General features: G+C 40.0%; 1 protein-coding gene across 4 annotated transcripts in view; it reads right to left on the bottom strand.

Annotated features, from left to right (window-relative positions):
• myo9aa (myosin IXAa) overlaps nucleotides 1-21,334 on the bottom strand; it is a 118,649-nt gene that overhangs the window by 93,845 nt on the left and 3,470 nt on the right. The window lies entirely within an intron of this gene.

The raw sequence follows: 21,334 nt of genomic DNA, 5'->3' as shown, positions 1-21,334 counted from the left end.
TGGGAGGATTTTATTGATTGATGATAATGTCCGGGTCTTTGTCGTTTTTTGGGGGACCAATAAGCATCCTTAAAATGACTGGCGCGAAGCCTGGAGTACGGCAACTTTTTCCCTCCCGGAGCTGCTGCCTGGTGCCGGTTCAGAGAGAACGGCGGGGAAAAGCGCTGCAGGTGTATTTATACAGGTGAGAGGATAGACTGAACACTGCGGCCGGCTGCGCATTAGATGATTAACGTAAGTGTAGCTTTACGGACGAACCGGAAAATTTATTTCATATAATCCCGGTCTCTACAAATGGGTGGCGGAGCTCATTGTGACGGTACATAGCTGGTAGATGAGTTTCTGTGTGTGACGAACGAAGGGGACAAATCCCGTCGCTAACATGAACACAAAAGCTATAAATGTCTGGGCAAGGTGAGAGTTCATCTATTAAATTGGCTGAAGATTAATACATAAACCAAAAGCTGGAGTATTGTCAGAATTGAAATTCAACCAGAGAATAGAGTGCACGCACTAAAAATTTTAAGTCCTTTTATAGCATGATACATGCAGTGAAAGACAGCAAAAATTTGTTCAAGTTAATCATTCAAAGGGTCAAAATTTAGAGTCTGTTTATCATAAAGGGGAACAGCATGTGGTATAATCTCTAAAACGAAAACACACTAAATCATAAAACCAAACTGCAATTTCATAAAATACGGTACAATAGCCACGTAACAAAACTGGAGGTAATTCCAAGAGAAACTTGTCAGGGAAGCTGCAATGACTGACAACAACAGAAAAAGCAGCTGCAGAAATTTCTGCCAAGAACTGGTTTTGTTCCACATGTGACAACAATCTTCTGTATTATCCACATTTCTCTACTAAGGAGTCGGGTTGCAAGACAGAAGCCTTCCTTATTCCAAGGAAAACATCCAGGCCTGGCAAAACTCTTTCAAAACCTTGGATATGAGGAAAAATGAGCAAGGATCTGATGGAACCATCCTTGTACCCTTGGTAAAATATTCAAAAAGTTAACTTTAGAGTAAAAACAACACTATGTATCAAGAAAAAGTAAAAGAACAGTAATAGTGAAGCCAAGTGATAGCAGCAACATGATCAGGGGTTTCTTCAGACTATTGATTTAATTGCATGCACAATTTTCCAACCAGGTTCTCATCACTGCTTAAACATTAATGTTTATTTCCAGTGACATGGACAACAGCTGAGATGAAAATCTGTGGGGGGAAAAAAAAACCTCATTGTGAAATCAACTAATCTACAGACAAACTACAGGAAAATGTACTCTGCTGCATATGGCCAACTGGAATAATCTTTCCATGAGCGATTTGCTCCGGGGTAACATCCCTCATGTTTTCTGCTCCTTTCTGCACTTTTCACACAAAGTTTTATTGCACCACATCTGGACATGTGGGAAGCACAAGATGACCACAAACTCCACAGCAGATGAGAGCCTCGCAAGAGAGAGAGGTCACCTGCAAGGATTTATGCAAGTCAAGTGCAGAGGGCAGGGTGAACTTTCAGCATTTATGTAATAGTCAAACTCAGGGGTCAGGGGTGAAGGAAGGAGGACTGTATATTCTAAAGGAGCCGTCAGCTGGGGTTCAAGACTCAGCAACATGGATGAGAAAAAAGGTTATGAGTAGGAGAAAAATTATATTGTCACTGTTGATGTTTTTTAATTAATATTTTTAATCAAACAGTGGAAAACAGGGGAAATATACGTGGACGTACTTTCAGACGTATCAGAGGAACTGAGCGAAAGAATTTTCCAAAGTATTGCGAGGGATGCGTTCCACTTTGCTTCGGGACTTAATTTGATTGCACTTCTTGACCGGCTTCTGACTCGGAACCGGCCTTTGACTCGGAACCGGCCTCTGACTCGGAACCGGCCTCTGACTCGGAACCGGCCCCTGGCTCGGGACCGGCCTCTGACTCGGGTCCGGCCTCTGACTCGGGTCCGGCCTCTGACTCGGGTCCGGCCTCTGACACGGGTCCGGCCTCTGACTCGGGACCGGCCTCTGACTCGGGACCGGCCTCTGACTCGGGGCCGGCCTCTGACTCGGGGCCGGCCTTTGACTCGGGGCCGGCCTCTGAGTCGGGACCGGCCTCTGAGTCGGGACCGGTCCCTGGCTCGGGACCGGCCTCTGACTTGGGACCGGCCTCTGAGTCGGGCCAAAAATTGACCGGCCACTAGAGAAAACACAGAACAATCTCAACATCTGTACAATGAATGAACTTCTCTAAACTGATTTACAGTCTGGGATTTCTACGCAGCCCACTCCACCCCACCAGATTACGAAATGCACCATATTATGACACGTGGCCCTCGTGTGCTGTTATGTAATCTGCTAAGGGGTCATATAATTTTGCTGGAGACTGACATGCACACTCACACTGGATAAAGGATAAGTCATCAGGCTCAGTGGGATAACCATTAACACTCATACCCACTGCGAATGCTCACATAAGCTCCTTGCAGACTCCAACAGCAGCAGCTGCCATCCTCTTTGCGCCACGCACAATCACGCCATTCACAAGTTCCCGCTTTAACGCACAGTGACAGGGCATCATGCGGAGAGCAGGGGGTCAACAGACAGAGACGGGAAGAGGCGGGGTTAAATTAAAACATCCCAGCTGCTGAGGAGATTTCTCTGCCATTCTGATTCAATTTTAATCATCACGCTGGAGATAGATCAGTCACACAAATGTCACCAACAATAACGGAATGAAATAATAAATAGTTATTTTATTCTTTGCAGCATCTGTAAAATAGCAGAAACATTTGTTGCAAATGGTAAATTCATGCATCACATTGGATAACAATGAGAAGCAGTGTATTCGAGTATAACTGAGGATTAACGTTCTTTGGGGTTGATTGGAAAGGCTCCGACCTTCTGTGAATGAAGCACTGTATTACTTTACAATGATCTCTAACACTTTAAGCTATAATTCAGCAGATTAAAAAAAAACTGTTTCACAAAGAAATGTTTATTATAATTCAGACATTACATTCCTATGCATCATTAGATTTAAATGTTCAGTGCATTACAGGATGTGCTGGAATCTGCCTGGGAAAGACCTGTGCAATTATACACCATCCACAGTAACACATGCATACATTTTCATGTGATATGTTATCCGCCCCCAGTGACTATGTTTTCATAAATGAGCTGTATTTACCCTTGTCTGTACTTTAAGAGCTGGCTTTCGGAGCAAGTTATAAATAAACTGAAGGGTGCTTCTGTACGCAGGGATCCCAGGAATTTAATGCAAACACCAGCCTGTCACACACCATCTTTTGAACGCATCTTTCATCTTTTCCAATTAGCTGAGAGCCACTGGTTGTCCTTGTTTTGATTTCAGTGATGGGGAAGGAGCCCAGATCTGATGGTCAACACCTTAGCTGGTGCTTTATTTTGTCTGCCTGGGTCAACCATCTTTTATTCTTTCTTTTTTTGAAAGAAATTTTAATAATGTCATGGCTTTTGAATCATTTATCACTTTTTAAACTTACAACCGGTGTTTTAATGTTTTTTTATAACTATAATTTTTGTTTGGTTTTTTTCTTGTGGAGTCATGTGATTGCTGTTCATAATCTAAAAAACATATTTCTGCTTCCTGTGCTATACTTTTGCCAGCATATTGGAGTCTGTGTTGAGGGTGGAGTCAAGTTGGAGTTGCGACCAAATGTTTGCCTCCACCACCAAACATCATATTGGAAATCGTGTGTTTTATTGAATGCTTTATCACCATTATAAAGTCTAATAATTACTGGCATAAGTAAACCAGGAGTTTAGCTCACATGTCTTTAAGAACACCTGAAGAAAACCAATTATATACTTTACTAAAGACCAACCGCAGCAGAAAACGTGAAATCGAGATGAAGGAGGGGATAAAAATAGCTCGTGCACACAGACGACCATGAAGGGCTCCAACAGGGAAATGACAACAATGCTGCACCTAGTCCAGATAGTTTCCTGTCGGCCCCTATCCAACCTGCCATGTGTTGCCTCAGCAACTCTGCTACAACCCGCATGACACTGAAATGCTGCACAAGACAATGTGTTATTATCAATGCAGAAATACCAAAGCAAAGAAAGAAACTTTTCTTTGTTTTAAATAGCGCAGTTTTTGATACAGACATGCTAAAGTGAAGGATCTAGTGGGAGAGCTCTCTGTCTTCCTGATTAAGCTTTCAGTCTATGTCTGCACATAGGAGTGTGAGTGTTTCAGGCGGCAAGTTACAGCCTGTTGTCCTGAACAGATGGTCAGCTCCCTGCTTAACGGAAAGGGAGGGGGGACTTAGGGTTGTGTCAGAGCTGCACCGCATAGGACCACACTGACTGACTATTTACCTTCAAACAGAACCTCAACCAATTGCTGCAGAGCAATCAGAACAGTCGTTCAGAAAGTTATCATGCTATATGTAAAGATGTGAAAATCTAATGCCGCTGTGTACTGTCTGTGCAGTTTTGTTTTACTTGTTGATGTTTGGGCAAATTAAAGATCAGCATAGAACTCCATTTCAAAAATAGGTGCAAAAAAGATGTTTTAATGAGCAAAAGATACTTTATATAAAAATGTACTTAGTCAGTAATTGTAATATTAAATTTAAAAAAAACTAAGAAAAAATAAAACAAGCTGACTAAGTGTACTGGAAATAGTCTTATTTGTTTTTAAGTTTCAAGTTGCAAATACCTGACATTAACTTCATTAACATTTAGATTCTCTGAAAAATTTCATAAGTTTTTTCATACTTTATTAAAGTAACCAACCTTTGACCTCGGTAACCATTAAAACGGTATCCGAAACCAGTGTTGTGTTGACACATTAACCACAGTTTAGCCCAGACTATGACAAGACGCCCTGAGCTTGCAAATCTGCATCCGAACAAACCACAGAACTTGTAGAACAAGGTTCTCAGGACAGATGAAGCCAAACTACACAAATCTGGCCTTAATGAACAGCAGCACAAACATCCCATACAAATAGTCAAGGAAGCCAGAGGGATGTTGATTTGGGCATGATTTTTAGCAAAAGGATCCAAGCACCTTACAGTCTTTAAGCCATGAAGCAAAAAAAAAAAAAGCATCTAATTTACAGTGCTCCATGCTGTGCCATAATCGTGTAAAAATGGCAAGTATGAAGAGCAGATTGAGAAAAAGAAGAAAATATTCTGAGGTATGACATCATGTCACCTGATGGCCGTGTCTACCCACCAAATGTTATAAGGTTTGGTGTAGATAAGTGGGAGGTTTGGGTCCTGAAGGAAGAAAAAGCAGACGGAGCACAGCTAGAGGAAACCTACTGAGGCCTCTCCCCCGACTCCTTTCTCCTCACACAACTGAACCAGAAACAGATCCATTTACATGACATGAATGGTTAGCGTTAAGGCACCACAGTAGAGTTATCTGATCTGGAATCAGCCATGGCAGATTCCCCCCACCCCCCTTTTCTCAAGACGCAGCAGATCAGGGCAGATACAATCTCGACATACCAGAAAAAGCAATGCTGGATTTCACATGAGGTAAATATTGGATCTGCAGATCACGATCACACAAGAGGAGAGTTCCTGCTTTGAGGTATTGTTAAAGTTAAACTTGGGTCAGATGCTATCATTGTTAAACACAAGGCTGAGGACAATTATCAGAACTTGGATTAGAGGCTCAGCACGACCTTAACCATGAGTAAATTACGGAAACAATAGCTGCTATTTACCAATTATAAAATTCAATTATATTAACTATGTTTTACAATCATATGTTAAAGTGTGAAAGGAAGTAACTTGAGTCAACAATGCTTTGTTGACCGACTCAATGAGGAGTTTTAGTTGGGCTGACTAACATCACAGAGTAACAAATGTATTGAAGAGGCCTTCTTCTAAACCTAATTGTACCCTTACTCATAATCTTACCCATAAACACACACAACACTCAGTAGGTGTTAAATCACAGCATTTGTACACATATCTGAAAGACTGGTTAGTCCAGTTTCCATGGTTCATGACTTTGCATGTCAACCAAACCAAGGTTTTTTTCTCTTTTTTTTTTTTACACTGAGAATAAATTCAAAGTGGGCTGTTTTGACATTTTTTTAGACAGGGGAGAGGGGGAAAAAAAGACACTGCTTAGCTACAATATACATCATATCGTCCAGCTCTCAGCATGTCTGTTGCTAAAATAAACAGCCACCTGTAAGCTTGCTACCAAGGAAGCCTGCCTGACTAATTCAATGTTTTAGATATTCAGGCTCCATGTACTACCTTACAAAAAGAAGACCAGTAAGAACAAACACGCTGAACAATGAGATATCACACTGTCATTACATGCATCTCATCTTTTTCTTCTTTGGCATCTTTTCAGTGTTATAAACAAGTAACTCTAGGTGCAAGGTTGCTTACAAACTTGTAAACAGTCGGTTTGAAAGACACTGATGGAAAAAGGAGGAGGAAGATTCTGCATTCTTTTTGTCATCTGAGCATCGTCAATGAAGCCTTATTGGACGCTTGCAGTGAAGTGTAACTATCTGGCTCCACAATGCCAGCCATTGTTACACCGGTGTTAAGGATCGAGTTTGGTCAGCTTTCTATAACATGAGGTCATCCTTCTGAAAACTGGAAGACTGTCACTGAGATCGCTCTCTGTGTGAGTGTGTGTGTGCACTCAAGAGTTTGTAGTAAAACAAACTCACATGTCCTCTTCAAGTTTCTAAGGTATCATTTGTGATTACGAGCTTTTACAATGCCATTTATTACGTATGTAACAGGAGATTACACTGCCAGATCATAGTGTTACGCAGTCTGTTATGTTGTAAAACATCTCAATTTAGTTTCTGGGTTTTATTTATTCCACTTCTATAAACCAGCCACAGAGAGTGTACCAGCCCACAGCTTGGATAAATTGGTTGTGTTAGCAAGGACATTCAACAAAAGACTAGACCCAAGAGGCTGCTCACCAAAAGGAAACTAAACAAACAGGAACAGCACTAAATAACACTTTTAGCACCAGATTTGTTAATGAAACTGAACTACAGCCAGGGATGTTGTGAAAGGTCTAAAAAAGAATGATGTATTGATTGTGATGTATTAACTTTTTTTAAAAAAGTGGATCAATCATTTTGAGTAATGGCACTAAAGAATTAAGTGCTTCTGTTAGACACGTGTGAGGAAGTTTCTCATTAGTGTTCCAGTATGTAAAACTAAAGGCTAGTAGTGTTTTATTGCTCAAGTCCATGTGCAGCTTTCACTGTGAATGAAAATCTAATGGACTGTCTTTAAAAAGTCAATTTTGATACATAAAAAAAGAACAAGAAATGAAAAGACCAATTTTTGTTGAACAGAACTACTTCAATTGGTTGCCCTGTTGCCTTGCAGGAAGGCAACAGGCTATGGTCTTTCTGAATGCAGTTTGTATATTCTCCCTCTGTCTCTGTGGGTTCTCTGGGTACTCCAGCTTCCTCCCGTAGCAGACATTCCTGAGTGTGCTGTTAGCTGATCAACATACAGGAAAGCAACAGCTGTCCGGCTCATGTTACTCCAAAACCATGTTGAATCATGTTCAGACATCAGCTTGGTTGAGATTCAGATTGATTTAATTTTTGAGGAGTAATTTTGCCAGTCTTGTGTTGTCCATAGTGAGCACAGGCAGGTCCAATGCAAACATTTTTAGTATTTTTAGTTTTTATTCATAGCTGCCAGAATGTGATCCAATTGCTAAAGATGGATATTAGTGTCGGATGTGAAGATTAATATTAGCCTAATATTAGGGACACAAGTAACAAGGTAAAAGTGAGAAATCTGTTTCATTGATATCCAAGTTTTAATCACTACAAAGATTTTTTGTGTACGTTTTGGTCAATTTTAAACAACCAGGAAGCAATGGCTTACGCCTGACACACCGTCTAAGACTGAATTTTGAAAGATGGAAAATAGTGAAGACAAAATGAACCGTGGGAAAATACACGCAGAAGCTCACAGACAGGCAGGCAGGCTGGATCACAAGAATAGAGATGTTAGAAAGCATCAGACAGAGACGGACAGAAATGATAGGATGTTAGTCTTCCGAAATGTGAGCTGTGGGAATGTGAGAGCAAGAAGCAGGGAGGAAGGGAGGAAAGAGCAATTCTAACAGCCAGTCTGGCATCAACTTGGACAGAGGACAATGAAGTGCCAAGCACTCATATTGCTGAGAAATTAGTCTGACAAAGCCTTTATGATTATTTAATACAGTGGAGGCTCTCCTGGCACTACTCCACCATATGCCACAAGATGTTCCTGATAATTCCTCCAACACAAGCTGAAACTGATTTCTGTCCAGAAATCAGTTTCAGCTGGTCCAGAACTTTTCTGGACCAGCTGTGATGCATCTGCCTCACAACTACATGCAATCACATTAGACAAGTACAATAACCAACCACAGGCACCCAACTAAGACAGCACGACTCTGACCCATCTGATCATGTTGGGGGAAGCGACTGACGGCTGCAAATTCTGCAAGCACCGCACAATGTTTGGCTGGCTGCATGTTATTCCTTTGCTCCCGCTTGACCTTGTTGATAAGCTGTAAAATCCTAATCCAGCTAAATTAACAAAAGTGAGAAAAACAACAACAAATTTCTAATTGTTAGATGATACTTATGAGATGAAAACAAAGTGATACTGTTAAATTTGATATTGTTGGCTGCACCTTTCCTACTAAGTAGAAACCAGTTTGACATCATTACAATGTATTAATAGAGCTAGGCCTCATCAAAACTACGATTTTCTTTTGAAGTTCTAGAGTCGGGAAGAGAGGAACCAGAAGTATTAATCTGTTTTTCTGCACAACAATTTACCATAAACAAAGAGATTGTTATTAGGGATTTTATTAGCTGAGTGGTAGTAACACTTTACAAAATTTCACTCATGAACATACTGACTTTCAGTATTGTACTGCACCCACTAAAAAACAATCTTTGCAGTGTCTTAGGGCAGAATATGCATATAAGGAAATCTATAAATCCGGATATAGTCAATCTGCAAACATTTTCACATGACAGATTTGTGCAAAAACAAGTCGCATTCATTTTCGACTGCAATGTTGTTTTGTAATATTCAAGTGCCATCAGGAAAAGAGAATATTCTTGACAGAATAACCTGGTTATTCTTATCTATATATATTCAGTATATTCAGGTTATCAGGTGAGCCTCACCTTTGGGCAAATAATGCCAATGACTATTGACCTGACCAACTGCAGCAACCTCTGATCATAACACTCCCTCCACAGGCTTGTACAGTAGGCACAAGGGTTACCTGTCTTTTTGCTCTGATGTGCACATCACTCAGAAATAGGGCAAATCTAGAATCAACGACCACATGACCCTCTTCCATTGCTCCAAAGTCCAAGCTTTGTGCTCCCAGATGTAAACCTTTTTTGCTGATTGGGTTTACTGAGCTGTAGTTGGAAACAAATTAACAAGTTAAATAGACAAACTAAGCTATTCTGAAGACTGCATACCTCCAGCAAAAAGATATCTGACTTGGTAATAGGCTGCTCGAGGCAGAAAACTACTCGAGTCAATCCCTAACAAAAAGAAATGTTTCTGCTCGTTGCTAAGGAGACCAAAACATGGCTACATTTAATGTTTAACACTCTTTGGTGGTTTGCCTTCACTTTGTGTCTGCAGCGACAAGTTTGACATGAAGAGTTTCATAACCTATCAAAATCCCAAAGTATTTCATAACAACAGCTTTTCCACTCGCAGAGGCTGTAGTGCATACACAAGACAAACACGTGAAACGTGGGAGTTTTCAGTTTTTACAAAACACAAGAAAAAGAAAAAATACTAATCTGAATTTTAATTTATCTCGTAGAACATTGATAATCACCTACTGATAAAAAAATTGTTTGATTATAATTTCTGGTTGATTGCCTGGTGGATCTCTAGCCAACAGTGAATGTACTAAATGATAATATTAATGGTCATATTATCATTATCAGTTGACTCCTGGTATTTGTGGGAGTTAGTAATTTTAGCTTCCCAAGCTGCATTTTCCCCTGAATATTTTAGATATGCTCTGCAAAAAATAAAAAAATAAAAAATCCATGAACAGGTGAATTTTTCATGATTAATCTGTATGCATTTTCACAAAAAATTCCCAAATAGGTGACTCTGGGAATTCTAAACCACAAATAGGCAGGGTTCACTATATACATATAAAGTCATACTGACCAATCAAAGCCCTTTAGACTGTTGCCACGTTCGCCCAGTTATACTCACTGACCAGCTTGGAGTTAAGTGCATTGATTGCATGATGACTACTCTTCCCATTGAGTCACAGTTTCCCACAGTACTGTACCATATTAAAAAATAAACTGGAAACCATACCTTACAGTATCATATAGAATTGCTTATCCTCTAAAGAAATTATGCAGATTTGACTTTTTTGTACAGCAGAAATACTAATCTCAAACAGTTTACAGCAGATAATTAAAATCCAGTCACAGTTCCAGCATTTTTTAGGTGTCACCAAGAAGCCCTGATGACTAGTCGCAACAAGTCTGGGCTTGGATCACTGTCCGCACCGTAATTAAAAATGACTGTAGGCCTCTTAGCGGTGCAGCGGATATCTGAGGCAGGTCATTCTGAACGGGGGCGCCCGGACCGGCGGAGACTCCCTCCGCATTCCTCTGGCCACACGTCAGCAGGTGACACACTACCAGCATGGAAATATGACACTGGAGGAAGTGCCAAAGGTGCTTGCTAAACTACCAGGCTGTCTTTTCTACGCAGACTCCAATCATTGTTGTTGCCTGAAGAAAGAGGAGGGAGAAAACAGAGGAAGGAAATCAACTGAGTGCAGCTGAAGTCCCAAGGACAACACGGGAGGAAAACACAGATTTCTGGCTTGATTCGACAAAAACAATAAACCTCAGCGCAGAGCTAGATCTTGAGGGTCAAACTTTTGCAATCCAATTTTATAAAACAAATACTAGTAAAATTTAGCTAAAAACAAATTGAAAGAGCAAAGTTTAGTCACAAGCGCTTAAATAACTGGTGGATTTATTTCAACACCACCTACACAAATCCAAACGGGTTTGAAAGAAACACAAACACTCACGTTAAAATATCCATTTCCTTCTTCTGTAAACCTGACTTTTTGTAACAACTTTCTAATTTACTATGCTCCCACTTTGCTAAGTTGTGAAAAATAATTTTTAAACTGCTAGCAAACCAGATATATTTAAATCATCATGTACTGCGATTAAAGCAGCCACCAGGTATTTTAATGATTAAAAATGTGGAGTTTGTACAAAAGAACACCGCTCAAAGTAAACAGCACCACTCCTCCGTTGTTACCATGGAGATTTCCACTTCCCATGTCCACTCCCAGGACAACGACAGCAGCCATGGGTGAAACAGGAAGTGCTTGCACCGTGGGGGCTTCAACAATACGACACCATCATGCCGTTGTTGTTGAATAAAGTTCATGTTTTTACCTCAACGATTAAGGTTTTAATTTTCTCTATAAGAAAGTCAAATGTGTTTGTCAGAACAAACTGTGCTATAAATGATGTATCCATATGTACCAAACTGATCAACACAAATATGTGTATCATTAAAATACTTAAGTTAAATTATTTAAGTAATTATTTTGACACAAATGTTTATTTCTATTAATTTCAGTGAGTAGAGCTTGCAGAAAAAGAAAACGCAAACTTCAGTCTCAGAAAAGGAAACAATTACATAAAATTTTTAACACACATTGTTGTTGCTTACACAATCACAGGAAAGACCGATTACTTGACAGTTGTCCAAAACAGTCATTGAAAACCTGCAAAAGGAGGGTGAGCCACCAAAGACCAAATCTGAAAAAGTTGGCTGCTCATAGAGTGCTGTATTTAAGAATATTAATGGAAAGACGGGAATAAAAAGAAAAAAAGAATGGCACTGGTCCTATGAAGATACCAGAGAAAATACCCAAGTAAACACAATTTTCTCCCATGTAATATATTACACTCCTGGTCAGCCTGCTCAGTGAAGGCAGCTACACCTATTCTGTGCTGACCAGAAAGACAAGTTTGGCAGTTTGGAAACATTTCTGGTCATGAAACAGAGAGTTATTTTATTATGGTAACTCTGTTTTAAAACTATAGTTGGCAAGTTACATGCAGTATGTCTGTCAAGCTGCTGACTGCAGGCTAGCTTCCTGAACAGATAGCCTACTATTAGTTTGTTACACTTTAAGTGTTACTGTGTGATGAAGAAAGTAGCAAAGAGTGTATTTTTTTGCACAGTAAACATGTTTACTTAAAAACTACCTCTAAATTTAGCAAGTCATTCATTAAAGTCTGCGTATCAAAATTAAACTTAACTACTGAGATTAACATTACTTGCTTCAATTGCACTGACTTTTGTCCCATTTATTTGTAATCTTGAAAATAAGATGTTGTAGAGCCAATGAGGAATAATAATAATGGATTATTCTGTTCTCAAACTACCATCACCACTTTTTCCCCCCCAACATATCCTTTTCAGTGTCACTTAGCAATGTTTTTTTTCCAAAATTACAACAACAAAAAAAAGGTATAGTAGAAACTGTGGTTTAGGCTGAAATGTTGAACCTAAGACAAGCTTTTTGATTTCGGCTCACCCCATGCTTATGTTTAATTGTTGTAGTGAATGGAAAAATGTTTTCCCTTTCAAACTCCCTTTTAGCTCTGGAAACATCAATATGACAGTCCTTTGGCTGATAGAGTGGGAAAATGCACCACCCTGCAATAAAGTTTTCCAGCAGACGGAGGGCATCAACAATTACTCTTTGGACACTTTTTTTTTTAAGTTTAAAGGTTCCCTGGAAGTTAAACAGAAAAAGTGGTTACACTTCTGTTTTTAAAGATGCCAAAAACCTGGACTTCATGTAACTGCCTTACATATGGATGTAAAAAGCCATGTTACCATATGCAGAGTCTGATATGAACGTCCAAAGAAAGAAAGGAGGCCAGAGGCAGAATTCCACCGGGAGCAGCTGGGTTGCATTAATCTGAGCTGATCACAGTCACTCGAGACGGTGGAGACACAGCATGCTTCAGAAGCATCCCAGAGGTGGCTCTCTGCACAACTAAAAATACACACAGTCTCCTTTTAGCAGATGCTGTGTCAAGCTGTACTGAGCGGTAGACTGGACTGGAAGTCAGACGGAAACAAACAAAAAACCATGGGATAAAAATGACATGAGATCGACAATGATGTACCAAATACTACGTGTATAATGAATCAAGCTTTTGTAAAGAAGTACTTGATGCACAGATGTTTTCCTAGCAGAGCCTCATGTAAGGGAATACCAACGGAGAATATTAACTTGAAGGACAGGTGGAGGTAGAAGTTTAAATGCACAAAAATGACTTTTTTGTCTTCTAGTGCATTGCCTGTCATTTTTCCACTGTGGAATGTTATAAAAATCAAAATTTCATAGATTTTTTTAAAAACAAGTATTTCTTGTCTAAGTGATAGGATAGACAGAAAGAATAATTTTCTTCCAAAGAAATCATTAACAGGAGTGGGTGGCTGTTCGAAATGACCCCAGGTAGAGGTCAACAAAGGCCCAGAGCAACATCCAAAGAACTGCAAGTTATGGTCAGTGGTCATAACTTCACCATTAGAAAGAAACTTGATAAAAATGGCCTGAGTTCCAAGATCAAAACCACTGCTGAGCAAAAGGAACATTAATGCTCGTCCATTTTGCCCGACGACAGGTTGATGATCCCCAAAACTTGTGGCTAGGGGAGACTCAAGGTTTAGGGGACAATCATTTTTTCACACAAGGCAATTTAGATAGGTTTGGATTAGTTGCCCCTTTCATCAAAAAAAACAAAAAAACAACTTGATTTAAACATTGTTATTTCTATGTTATTTCTGTCTGTGGATCTGACAGACAAATTATGTGACAAAGGAGCCAACACGTTATCACCACTTTTACAGGTTCTGATTGATATCATTGATTCAGATTACGCAGAGTTCAGGTCCTGTTCATGAAGACATTTGATCCAGTTAACAAAAACTTTCAGTAATCTCTAAACCAGCAGTCAAAATACCAGTTTTGTCAAAAAAACTAGAAAACATACTAGAAGGCACTGAGATTAGAATAGACTCTACATGCTAAAATAAATCAAGTCTTTCACAGCTAACTCAGCTAATATTGGTTATAGTTGCTCATAAAATGCCTCATCATCACAAATTAAGGTGTGAACAAGGAGGTCCCTGTCAAAGAAAGCAGGTTCACGTGTCATTGTCAAGGTCAAGACATTAATCATCTTTTGGAGCAAAGCGATAAAATAACAAACCTCTAATCCAAGCAACACACACAGCAAGCACAGTGCACACTTTTCAGGTTGTCAGCTGATAGCAATGACAGGACATCTAGCGTAAGGCTGGGTCTGAGCTGCAGAATTATCCTGAGCACATCTGTTTAGCGTATTACGAGGAAAAGAATCCCGACCTGTAATTACAGGGGCGCGCTACAGAGGCTCTCGCCGTCTTCTCTGAGGATGGGGGATGACTTGCCGTCTTTCTGCCCTCAGCAGATCGGAGGCCGTTTGAAATCTGAGCCTGGTGGTTCAGCCGGAGCCGCAGCCCACGGAGACAGGGTGAGCTGCTGTGCGATGATAACGCAAATTTGGCTGCCTGCCTCAAAGGGGAGGATGACAGAAGATGTTGGTGAGAATAAGTAGTGAGGGAACAGATAGAGTGAAGATCTGATGGTTTATTTTACATAATCTGCCTACAGGCGGATACAGTGAAGAAAAGCTGCACTTAAACCACAAATATGGTGGCTCATGGTGGAAGGAAATCTCTCAAATAGACATTATTAAACAATATCCAGGTGTTGAGAGTTTATTGTAAGATCTTTTCTTTGAAGATTGCCTCCTTAGATTGAACACCCTCTGACAACTCCAGGCACAAGTAAGGTATTGTTTTATTTATCCTGACTTCTCTTGTTCATGCATCGAGCCATTGCACCAGCAAAGTGTGAAAAAGAGTCAAGAGTTTGTAGACAAGACAAGGCAAGTAATAAGCCTCCAGCAATGAACAATATAGTTCATCTTTCCATTGTTCTAATGAAAAAAGCAAAACAGCTATGTGTACTTTACTTTAATGCATACCTAAGCATTAATGTAAGCCAAGGATGCCCCATAACAACCCTGTACCTGATTGCAAAAGCCCTTAAAATATATTCTTTCATACTTAACAGGACAAAATGTGGATAGGTTGAAAAAGGTATGAGTATATTTGCAAGACTTTGCATAGATTACTTTAGAATACAGTCTAATGTTGAATACACTTAAAGAGTTGCACATAAGGATATTCCAACAAATTAATTACATAACCTTCAAATGCTAAAAACATTCCACAGCTACAAACTTGTTGCCAATGTAGGTCTACTCGTTGAATTCACGTCTTTATTCAACTAAAGCAGATCAATAATCCTCAGAAACAGGCATATTGCAGAAACTCCTTAACCCCCTTTCTCAACAATACTTTATTGTTTCAGCTGAGAAGGTCAGAACAGCCCAACCCTTCACATGAAGTCCTGCTGAGCTCACACTAGCTTGAACTCTCCACTTGCACAGCTAAATCAGCTGGATGTCTTACATTGCTCCCCTGTTCAAAATCCACCACAAAACGTAGAACAAAATGATTAACTATACTTTGTTAGCAATTTGATTTACACCAACAGGATGAGGACACAATCCAAAGGTGTTCCCAATCTACATGGGAAATACAGTCTCTCCAGCTGATTCTACCCTCAGGTCTCCTCCAGTCGGAGATGCCAGAAAAACTTTAAAGGGAGGCTCCAATCAAACCCCTGAATCACCTAAACAGGTTCCTTTCAACGTGGAGGGGAAGGGACTCTAATTTGAACTCCTCCGAGATGATGGAGCTCTTCAGCTGCTTGTGTCCTGGATGTAATTCTTCTGATATTGATTCATATCTCAAGACCACATGTGAGGGCTGGAATGTAGACAGACCGAAGAACTAAGATTCTTCCTTCTTGGCTCAGCTCTTTCTATGGCAGACTATGCCTGCAACGCTGTAGAATGTAGACAAGGACAAAATCTATCAACCCATCTTGGTACGAACAAGACAGAAGACACTCAAACTTCTGTACGTGAGGCAGAGACTCACTCCCAACCAAAAGGGAACAAACAATCCACCTTAAACTTTTGACTTTGAGCAGCTGATTCTAATCACGACTGCTTTACACTCAGCTACAAATTGCTCCAGTGTATGCTGAAGGTTGGGGCTTGAAAACACCAGGAGAATTACGTCATCTAAAGAGTCGAGATGAAACCCTCAGGTTCCCAACCCAGAGGAAACCATCTCCATAACTACAGCTGGAGATTCTGTCCTTGAACACCACAAGCAGGATATGAGACGAGAGGCAGCCAGAGTTTAATCTACATTAGTAACAAGCTTGACTTTGTGCAAAGGATGCAGCCACATTTCTTGTTCTGATTAAAGAGGGACTGGATAGCCCTTAAAAGAAACTGAAGCACCATATTCTGTCATGAAACGCTGCGGTGAGGGGTGGTGATGCAGACGCAGCAGACCCAGGTAGGATGAATAAATGATTTTAATGATGAATGTCCCACAAAAGTCCACACAACCAGGCAGCATGACTGAGCAGAAGCCAGGGCTCAACGCCGGTAGCAACTGGTAAATAGAATGGACAAGACGAAGGACTGAACGCACATTAGACGAGGACCCGACAGAGACGCTGAGACACAGGTGACATTAAATACATGGGAGGGTAATCACAGAAACGAGACACACCTGGGAAACAATCAAGGGGAAGACAGGACAACACGAAGACTCGGGGACACAGAAAACTCTAAATAAATACACAGAAAACACAGAACATGACATATTCTATTGAGGGTCAAGGACAAGACACAGGAGACATTGTTGTGACTCTCCACTTTAAAATGTAGCAGGACAACTGAACTCCCACCACCTGTGAAGCAGTTCCTTATGGTCTATCGTTTCACATCCAGGACAAACGTCACAAGTTAATCTAACAGATAACTGGTCAGAAACTCCTTTTCAACACACTGGAGTAAACTTTCCCAGGGATGCATACATAACACAACCTTTGGTCCTCTAGCTTAAATTGGGACTAAAACCCCAGTTTGGCAATCTCCAGGAGTTGCCCCATTACTCCATGCAACATTAGAGAGGTGTCCTCCCTTTTTGCCCACCGCATGCAGTGTGAGGACTTGAGGTCGTGTTTGTCAGCGCTGGTTTGGCAGGGAAGAGCTGGGGTCTGCATACCCATTCCCAATGCCAAATATACTGGTTAAATAATGTAATCTAATTTTCACTAGAATGTGAAAAACCTGAAATTTAACTTCTAAAAATCAAATATTATCAGCAAATTTACGGCAGTAACTACGCATTAGATGAGGCAGAAGAGGAATGCCTGCCATTATTGAGCCCAACATAAGGCCAAATTCAAAATCCATCTTATCAAGGCTTGCTTACTATCAGTTTCTTTCAGTTATCTCCACTCTTCTTCCCCTTTTTGCCTCATTCTGAGAGAAAACAGACTACTGTGGACTGCCAGAATTTCTAATAGATAAAGCCAACAGAGCAATGGTGAAGGAAAAACTCTAAACCATCCCAGACATTAACCTCAATGCATCATATCATTTACTCAAAACTTCGATATCTTATGCTATTCGGCATCGGTGTCAAAAAAAATATTTTTTTTAAATAATTTTTTGTCAAATTGGTTTTTGGTTAAACATGCAGTTTCTTATTTTTATTTTCCTACATGCAAATAAACAAAAACTGAACAGATAATGTGAGTGGTGTCATGGCTGGACTGCTTAACAAATGGGCAGTATTGTCCATCATAGCACAGCAGCACATGCCTGGGGATTACCCATGGGCCCTGTCATGTTTGTGCCGAGAGGCTGCAGGGGGGCCAGCAGCTTTGTCACCACTGTAACATAACACGCAGAAATTCAGCAAAATATAGCTTTGGTTACAGGGAACATCTGAATGAGCAGCTGACATTTAACCCATTAAACACCATGCACAGCTGCTGCTTACCGTTGCAATAATTTCAAAACAGACCTTGTGCAAGGCCTTGCAAAAGTATTCATACCTTTATACCTCCTTGTTTTATGTAGAGACGAGCTCTGTACAACCAATCCATAAATGGAAGGAGAATGGCCCAAATTTACATTTGGACATGTAAGTCAACCTATTTTGACAGGGCGTAAAAATTACACAACTATTCCAAAATGTAGTCAAGAGACCCAAGGTAACCCTGAAGAAGTTGGAGAAATTCATAGCAGCTAAACCTCAGAAATGCTCACTTTCCAACCTGACACAGCATGAACAAAGTAAAAATAGAAAAAAAGATGGGCTTCTGGATTTGCAGATTCAGTATACTTTAATTGAAGTAATATATACAGTATATATACAGTATATGAACTGCAGAATGTGTTTGTACTTTTGTAGAGCACTGAATTTGACCCTTTACAGTGTTGTATTGTCTCATTAAGATGAAACATACATACCCCACAAATAGCAGTGTGGACCTGCCCATCAAAATATTGGTAAGAGTGTTTCTTTTTATTTTTAAACAATTCGGTTTCTAAATAACAATTTGGCTACATTTAGATTTAGGAAGAAAAAAGCAAGGCACTTTCTGCTCCATGTTTCCCTCCAACCGTTGTTAGCAGCCACAGTGAGTTAATGAGGGGAAATGCAAAATGTGAGGAAGCCTGTGAGGCCAAAGTCTCCCTCACATAATGGCCTGCTGAAGAAAGGGGAGCTTTGTGCAGCAACACAAGCAGGTTCCTCTTTAATGACTTCATGGCATGCCAATCACTTACGCCACACAACCCCATCATGCAGCCACACCACCATTCAGAGACATCCCGATCATGTGAGCAAAACAGCATGTGATTCTTAACCAACCTCCCCATAAGAAAACAAAAGTTCAGAAAGTAACAGGTTGGGGATGAAGATGGGGTCATTTTATTGAATTGGTAACAGGTTGTTCACTGCCTCCATTTACAAGAGAACAACAAACTGCTGTAATCATAAATTCAATGTTTCTAGACCGGTGCTGGTCACTCTGCCCTTTTAAAATGTTGCAGTACTTTTGAAGATTTGCTTATTTGTTTCAGAGCCGATTATTACAAGACCTTTGGCATTTGTTAATACCACTTGGATTTAACAGAATTTTCCGTAATAGAACAGAATAGAAAGGAAGAATCTGTGGTTACATGCCTTTCTGCACCAAGGATGCAGATGTCTGTCAATGTGGAAGCTCTCCAGTTCTACAACAGTCTCATGCATGGGGCAGAAGACATTATTATAATGTTATTGTAGCTAGAGCTCTTCTGTCTTCAAGCACTGGTTGAAGAGAGCATCCTAGAATAGAGATGGTCTTTCTAATTAAATGCTGTCATGAGCGTCTACTATCAGAAGATGATCATAGTTATCTTATGGTCAATGTTCACTGGCCAAACAGGGATCTGGACCACATTTTTATTAACCCTCCCACAGCCATAAAACACAGGGTCACTTAGAACCCATGAGTTTTTCTCTGTGTGCGGTCCAACGGGGTCATACTGACCCTGTGTGCGCTTTCACAATGTTTTTTGTGTGTGGTTTCGGAAACAGGCTGATGGGACAACCCCCCTGTTTCCCGGCTGTCCGTGAATTTTGCCGTGTTCCTCCTGAGCATCGCGCTAAGACAGCTGGAGGGTTAATGTTTATCAACTATTAATCAAATAATTTACCCAGCAAAAGAAATAACCTGGTAAACTAGGGCTGGGCATTTAACAAATCGTTTATCATAGTCAAAAGAATTTTGATTTATTGTCAATATAAATTGCAATTAATCTTCAGTGTTACTCCCTTTTCTTATTTAGTTACATAAAAAAGGAGCAACAAATAGTTCTTAACACCACATTTATTATTATTATTATAACAGTACCACAAAATATTGTGATAAAATTATAAGTCCATATTGTCCACCTCATGGTAAGATATGCATGGGTACAATCTAGTTTGTTTACAAGCGCAAAGTAAACCTAAGTTTACATTGTTTTGTTTTTTTGCCAAATCCAAGAAAAGCATGCATTTGGCAAAAGAGCAAATTGCAAAGGGTTAGCACAACAGCTACAGCCCTTGATATTTAAAGAAAATACTTTACAAGATGTTACAAAACAGTTATGAGAATTTGTACTTTTATGAGGTTTGCAAAACATTTCAGTGACATTTTCAGCTTCAAAGACATCTGGTTTGTTCATTCACCATGAGGCCACACATCAGGTCTGACAGGGTGGCAGGAGATGATGTAAGAGGTGACAAAACCTGAAGCCATTTCATTGTTTCACAAAAGCCATTTTTACTCATGACTAACACTATGTTCACAACTTCTCTTAAAGTGATAGCATGCAGTACTTAATACGTCATAGTTCTGTCTGTCACGGCTGTGAAAGAAGCGGAAAGAGACAAACTGACTCCACACACAATATTTGTATTTCATGCCTGATGAAACAGAACATTAACATTGATAGTCCGTAAACAATAAAAGATCTGAAAGAGTCACAGTCTGCCAACACTAATCTATTGCCACAACTCTTATTGGCATGCAAAGCAAGCCATGGGCATGAAAACAAGCAAATTATCACTTTCTCCACAGGTTTAGATCACGGTTTAATTGTGCTTCTTCAATCTAACCACCAACCTAATAACTTAATAATGACCTGACGAGCTTATATTTGGTCCATCGCTGCAGTTTGTTTGATGAAAAGTTGCCCCACCATGTTTAACTCTGCATGTTCCTCTATAAAAGTTATGTTTAAAATATTTCTACCTAATTAGGCAAACAGGAGATTTCACCCAAACGCTATGGAAGACATCAGCTCACTATTGCACAGATGTCAAAACTTTAGGACGAGCAGAAATGTTGCTATTCAAAAACATTATCACTTAAGTGCGGTTGGATGAAGCTGCAAGGTTTCTGTGACATACAGAGGTTTAATGATAAACATTTCATAGTTTTACTGACTTTTCTTATGACGTCCATAAAAGTTTATGCAAGAGTTTCTTGGCGATTTCTGATTGATAGCCCACTTAGTTCTCACTTTTTTCCTGGGAGAGAGGCCTTCATCGTACAGGGGGGAAAAATCAACCCCAAAATGATTCTTGTCACAAAAAGCTGCTCTTGAAGCAGTTTTTGATCCCATTCTTTATTTATTGCGGCGTGTTTAAACAAAATTAAGGTTGAGCTTTTACTGTTGGTCCTTTTTCCAGATGTCCCAA

The sequence above is a fragment of the Xiphophorus hellerii genome, chromosome 4 (assembly GCF_003331165.1).
Source record: "Xiphophorus hellerii strain 12219 chromosome 4, Xiphophorus_hellerii-4.1, whole genome shotgun sequence".
Taxonomy (NCBI): Eukaryota; Metazoa; Chordata; class Actinopteri; order Cyprinodontiformes; family Poeciliidae; genus Xiphophorus; species Xiphophorus hellerii.
Note: the sequence above shows the minus strand (reverse complement) of the source record. Positions and strands in the feature narration are given on the sequence as shown.